The following is a 7,150-nucleotide window of genomic DNA, read 5'->3' as shown; positions in this document are numbered from 1 at the left end:
GGGCGGGCGCTGCTGCGGCTGCTTGCGGCGGCGGCGCGGGGCTGCGTGGGGCGGGGGTTATAAAGGGGGTCGGGGGCAACTGACTTAGGAAGGGGGGCGGCCTCGGGAGGCGAGTCCCGCTCGGGCACGACGGCGGTTGATAACCCACAAGTGTAGGGGATCGCAACAGCATCCGAGGGTAAAGTATTCAACCCAAATTTATTGATTCGACACAAGGGGAGCCAAAGAATATTATTAAGTATTAGCAGTTGAGTTGTCAATTCAACCACACATGGATAACTTAGTATGTGCAGCAAAGTATTTAGTAGCAAAGTAGTATGATAATAAAGGTAACAATGGCAAAAGTAAAGATAATAGTTTTGTAGTAATTGTAAAAGTAGCAACGGAAAAGTAAATAAGCGAAGCACAAGATGTGAAAAGCTCGTAGGCATTGGATCAGTGATGGATAATTATGTCGGATGCGATTCCTCATGTAATAGCTATAACATAGGATGACACAGAACTAGCTCCAATTCATCAATGTAATGTAGGCATGTATTCCGTATATAGTCATACGTGCTTATGGAAAAGAACTTGCATGACACCTTTTGTCCTACCCTCCCGTGCCAGCGGGGTCCTAGTGGAAACTAAGGGATATTAAGGCCTCCTTTTAATAGAGAACCGGAACAAAGCATTAGCACATAGTGAATACATGAACTCCTCAAACTATGGTCATCACCAGAAGTATCCCGATTATTGTCACTACGGGGTTGTCGGATCATAACACATAATAGGTGACTATAGACTTGCAAGATAGGATCAAGAACACACTTATATTCATGAAAACATAATAGGTTCAGATCTGAAATCATGGCACTCGGGCCCTAGTGACAAGCATTAAGCATAGAAAAGTCATAGCAACATCAATCTCAGAACATAGTGGATACTAGGGATCAAACCCTAACAAAACTAACTTGATTACATGGTAAATCTCATCCAACCCATCACCGTCCAGCAAGCCTACGATGGAATTACTCACGCATGGCAGTGAGCATCATGAAATTGGTGATGGAGGATAGTTGATGATGACGATGGCGACGAATCCCCCTCTTTGGAGCCCCGAACAGACTCCAGATCAGCCCTCCCGAGAGAGATTAGGGCTTGGCGGCGGCTCCATATCGTAAAACGCGATGAAACTTTCTCTTTGATTTTTTTCTCCACGAGACAGAATATATGGAGTTGGAGTTGAGGTCGGCGGAGCCTCAGGGGGCCCAGGAGACAGGGGGGCGCACCCAGGGGGTGGGCACCCTCCCACCCTCGTGGACAGGGTGTGGGCCCCCTAGTCTTGATTCTTTCGCTAGTATTTTTTATATTTTCCAAAACTTGTCTCTATGGATTTTCAGGTCATTCCGAGAACTTTTGTTTTCTACACATAAAACAACATCATGGCAGTTCTGCTGAAAACAACGTCAGTTTGGGTTACTTTCATTCAAATCCTACAAGTTAGAGTCCAAAACAAGGGCAAAAGTGTTTGGAAAAGTAGATACGTTGGAGATGTATCAACTCCCCCAAGCTTAAACCTTTGCTTGTCCTCAAGCAATTCAGTTGATAAACTGAAAGTGATAAAGAAAAACTTTTACAAACTCTATTTGCTCTTGTTGTTGTAATCATGCAAAGCCAGCATTCAGGTTTCAGCAAATATGATGAACTTAGCATACTCACAATAACACTTAGGTCTCACAATCACTCATATCAATGGCATAATCAGCTAGCAAGCCATAATAATAAAACTCGGATGACAACACTTTCTCAAAACAATCATAACATGATATAACAAAATGGTATCTCGCTATCCCTTTCTGAGACTGCAAAACATAAATGCAGAGCACCTTTAAAGATCAAGGACTGACTAAACATTGTAATTCATGGTAAAAGAGATCCAGTCAAGTCATACCCAATATAAACAAATAGTAATGAATGCAAATGACAACATGCTCTCCAGCGGGTGCTTTTTAATAAGAAGGTGATGACTCAACATAAAAGTAAATAGAGAGGCCCTTCGCAGAGGGAAGCATGGATTTGTAGAGGTGCCAGAGCTCGATTTTAAAATAGAGATTGAATAACATTTTGAGCGGCATACTTTCACTATCAACACAACAACTATGAGATGGCTGTATCTTCCATACTACATGCATTATAGGCAGTTCCCAAACAGAATGGTAAAAGTTTATACTCCCCCACCACCAACAAGCATCAATCCATGGCTTGCTCGAAACAACGAGTGCCTCCAACTAACAACAACCCTGGGGGAGTTTTGTTTAATTATATTGATTTGCTTTGATCTTTTTGGATCATGGGACTGGGCATCCCGGTTACCGGCCCTTTCTCGTGAATGAGGAGCGGAGTCCACTCCTCTTGAGAATAACCCACCTAGCATGGAAGATATAGGCAGCCCTAGTCAAAACATGAGCTGCTCGAGCATACAAAACAGAATTTCATTTGAAGGTTTGGATTTTGGCACATACAAATTTACTTGGAACGGCAGGTAAATACCGAATATAGGAAGGTATGGTGGACTCATATGGAATAACTTTGGGGTTTAAGGAGTTTGGATGCACAAGCAGTATTCCTGCTTAGTACAGGTGAAGGCTAGCAAAAGACTGGGAAGCGACCAACTGAGAGAGCGACAACAGTCATAAACATGCATTAAAATTAATTCACATCGAGTACAAACATGAGTAGGATATAATCCACCATGAACATAAATATCGTGAAGGCTATGTTGATTTGTTTCAACTACATGCGTGAACATGTGCCAAGTCGAGTCACTCAATTTATTCAAAGGAGGATACCATCCCATCATACCACATCATAATCATTCTAATAGCATGCTGGCACGCAAGGTAAACCATTATAACTCATAGCTAATCAAGCATGGCACAAGCAACCATAATCTCTAAATGTCATTGCAAATATGTTTACTTCATAATAAGCTGAATCAGGAATGATGAACTCATCATATTTACGAAAACAAGAGAGGTCGATTTCATACCAGCTTTTCTCATCTCAACCAGTCTATCATATATCGTCATTATTGCCTTTCACTTGCATGATCGAACGATGTGTATAATAATAATAGTGCACGTGCATTGGACTAAGCTAGAATCTGCAAGCATTCAACTCAAGAGAGAAGACAAAGTAATATGGCCTCTAAGTTAAATAAACAATCATGCATATGAGAGCCACTAAACATTTGCAATATGGTCTTCTACTCTCGACCCCCAAAGGAAAGAAAATAAAATAAAACTATTTACACGGGAAAGCTCCCAACAAGTAAAAGAAGAACAAGAAATCTTTTGGGGTTTTCATTTTAATTCTACTACAAGCATGGAAATTAACTAACTATTTTTTTGGTTTTTCTTAAGGTTTATCAAACACACAAGAAGAAAACTAGAAAAAGAAAATTAAACTAGCATGGATAATACAATGAAAGAGTATGAGCACCGACGACTAGAATAGTGTGTGAACATGAATGTAAAGTCGGTGAGAAATACGTACTCCCCCAAGCTTAGGCTTTTGGCCTAAGTTGGCCTAATGCCAAGGATAGCCTGGTTGATATCCGTAGTTGTAACTGGGGTCGTAGTGAGATGCAGCAGCAAATGCCTCTTGAGCTGCGGCATGTTGGCGAGCCGCCTCCGCTCTCCCCTCGTGTTCAGCTACTTCCTCCCTGGTAACAACATATCCTCCTTTTGCCTGGTAATCAAAAAGGAAAGGAGCAGGAAGAGTAACATGGACAGCGCTACGTCTGTCAAAGATTAGTCGATACTGGAGGAATTGTTCATTCCTCTCAAGAAAATGGTGTTGGACCATAGCGTCATAATCTAAATAAGTAGGAGGCAACATCATATCCCCCTCTCATGGGGCTATACAAAGATAATTTGCCACACGAGTCGCATAATTTCCTCCAAATAAATCTCCAGCTCTACTATTATTATGCAACCTACGTGCAACTATTGCCCCCAAGTTGTAATCTTTATAACCTAACATGGCACTCTTGAGGACACAAAGATCAGGGACACACATATGACATGCTTCATCTTTACCATTAATGCATCTACCAATGAAAAGAGCAAAATAATGTATAGCAGGAAAATGAATGCTCCCTATGGTAGCTTGTGATATGTCCCTAGATTCTCCCACAGTAATACTGGCAAGGAAATCTCTAAATTCAGATTTGTGGGGATCATTAATAATGCCCCACTGTGGAAATTTGCAAGCAGTTGTAAAATCCTCTAAGTCCATGGTATAAGATGTATCATAGATATCAAATAGGACACTCGGAGAATTACGTGTACATTTATATTTAAACCTTCGCACAAATGAATCAGTCAATTGATAGTACTGAGGACACTTATCTTGTAAGAAGTCCTCCAGATCGGCATTACACACATACGCGTCAAATTCCTCCTTAAATCCTGCTTCGACCATAAAATCGTTGGATGGCCACTCACAAGCTCGTACTTCTGCTTTCCTCGGTAGGTCGTCGTCTTGCTCATGTATGGCAATCTGGGTCCTTTCTTTACTGAGGAACCACCTTGGTACATACTCCTAGACATAATTCTTTTTCTGAAAAATTTCTGAAATTTTAGTAACTTCAAAATAAAAGTGAATAAAACTAAACAATATTGATAGCAACTACTCCTACAAGTGGCTAGAGCCTATATCATGCATTAGAATTACTTGGGACCTCATAAATTTGACATGCAAGCTCAAGAACAGGGTCGCCTATGCAGTAAAAATTTGCAATGAATAAAGCGCTAGAACAAAAACTAATTGGACCAATGGAGGAGTCACATACCAAGCAACAATCTCCCAAAAGCAGTTTTGTGAATGGAACTTTGAGCAAGGAGATCGAAAATCGCAACAAAATGAGCTAGAACTCGTGCTTGAGCTGGATGGGGATTTTTTGGGAAGAAGATGGAGTGTGTGGGTGCTGGCATAAGTGGAGGGGGGCCACTAGGGGCCCACGAGACACGGGGGCGTGCCCTCCACTCTCGTGGCCTAGTGCTTGCCCCTCCTACAGTGATTTCAGTGCCTAAAATCCTCAAATATTCCATAAAAAATCATACTAAATTTGCAGGGCATTTGGAGTACTTCTATTTTCGGGATATTTTTTATTGCACAGATAATTCAGAAAACAGGCAGATAATACTATTTTTGCTTTATTTATTCTAAATAACAGAAAGTAAAAAAAAGGGTACAGAAGGTTGTGCCTTCTAGTTTCATCCATCTCATGATCATCAAAATGAACCCACTAACAAGGTTGATCAAGTCTTGTTAACAAACTCATTCCGAATAACACGGAAGCGGAGAAATTTCAAATAACACTAAGTTACCTCAACAGGGATATGAACATCCCCAACAATAGGAATATCATATTTTTTCTTGACAGTAGGAAGAGGAAATTCAAAACCTCCAATAATGATAATTGGAACTTTTCCAATAGAATTGATGCTATGAACTTGAGATTGTTTCCTCGGAAAGTGTACCGTATGCTCATTACCATTAACATGAAAAGTGATATTGCCTTTGTTGCAATCAATAACAGCCCCTACAGTATTCAAAAAGGGTCTACCAAGGATAATCGACATACTATCGTCCTCGGGAATATCAAGAATAACAAAGTCCGTTAAGATAGTGACATTTGCAACCACAATAGGCACATCCTCACAAATACCGACAGGTATAGCAGTTGATTTATCAGCCATTTGCAAAGATATTTCAGTAGGTGTCAACTTATTCAATTCAAGTCTACGATATAAAGATAGAGAAGGATAACACTAACACCGGCTCCAAGATCACATAAATCAGTTCTAACATAATTTCTTTTAATGGAGCATGGTATAGTTGATACCCCCGGATCTCCAAGTTTCTTTGGTGATCCACCCATAAAAGTATAATTAGCAAGCATGGTGGAAATTTCAGCTTTCGGTATCTTTCTTTTATTTGTAATGATATCCTTCATATACTTAGCATAAGGATTTACTTTAAGCATATCAGTTAAGCGCATACGTAAGAAGATAGGTCTAATCATTTCAGCAAAGTGCTCAAAATCCTCATCATCCTTTGTCTTGGATGGTTTAGGAGGAAAGGACATGGGTTTCTGAACCCATGGTTCTCTTTCTCTACCGTGCTTCCTAGCAACAAAATCTCTCTTATCATAATGTTGATTCTTTGATTGTGGGTTATCAAGATCAACAGCAGGTTCAATCTCTACTTCATTATTTTTGCTAGGTTGAGCATCAATATGAACATTATCATTAGCATTATCACTAGGTTCATGTTCATCACCTGATTGTGTTTCAGCATCAGAAATAGAAATATCATGGGAATTCTCAGGTGTGTCTACAACAGGTTCACTAGAAGCATGCAAAGTCCTATCATTTTTCTTTTTCTTCTTTTTGGAAGAACTAGGTGCCTCTAAATTGTTTCTCTGAGAATCTTGCTCGATTCTCTTAGGGTGGCCTTCAGGATACAAAGGTTCTTGAGTCATTCTACCAGTTCTAGTAGCCACTCTTACAGCGAAGTCAGGTTTATTATTTAATTCATTGAGCAAATCATTTTGAGCTTTAAGTACTTGCTCATCTTGAGTAGCAACCATAGAAGCATATTTGCTAATGAGTTTAAGTTCACCTTTAACTCTAGCCATATAATCACTCACGCGTCCTATCTCGAAAGCATTATTCTTTAATTCTCTACCAACATAAGCATTAAAACTTTCTTGTCTAGCCATAAAGTCATCAAATTCATCTAAGCATGGGCTATGAAATTTAGTAGAAGGGATTTCAACTTTATCATATCTATATAGAGAATTTACCGTTACTACTTGTGTCGGGTTATCAAGACAATGTGGTTCTTCAACAGGCGCTATATTAAGACCATGTATTTCTTCAATAGGAGGTAAATTCTTAACATCTTCAGCTTTTATACCTTTTTCTTTCATGGACTTCTTTGCCTCTTGCATATCTTCAGGACTGAGAAATAGAACACCTCTCTTCTTCGGAGTGGGTTTAGGAATAGGCTCAGGAGTTGGCTCAATTGGTTCAGGAATTGCCTCAGGAATTGGCTCAGGAAGAGTCCAATTATTTTCATTAGTCAACATATTATTCAA

Source organism: Triticum dicoccoides, chromosome 1B (assembly GCF_002162155.2).
Source record: "Triticum dicoccoides isolate Atlit2015 ecotype Zavitan chromosome 1B, WEW_v2.0, whole genome shotgun sequence".
Taxonomy (NCBI): domain Eukaryota; kingdom Viridiplantae; phylum Streptophyta; class Magnoliopsida; order Poales; family Poaceae; genus Triticum; species Triticum dicoccoides.
The sequence above is the reverse complement of the archived record's forward strand: the minus strand, read 5'-3'. Positions refer to the sequence as shown.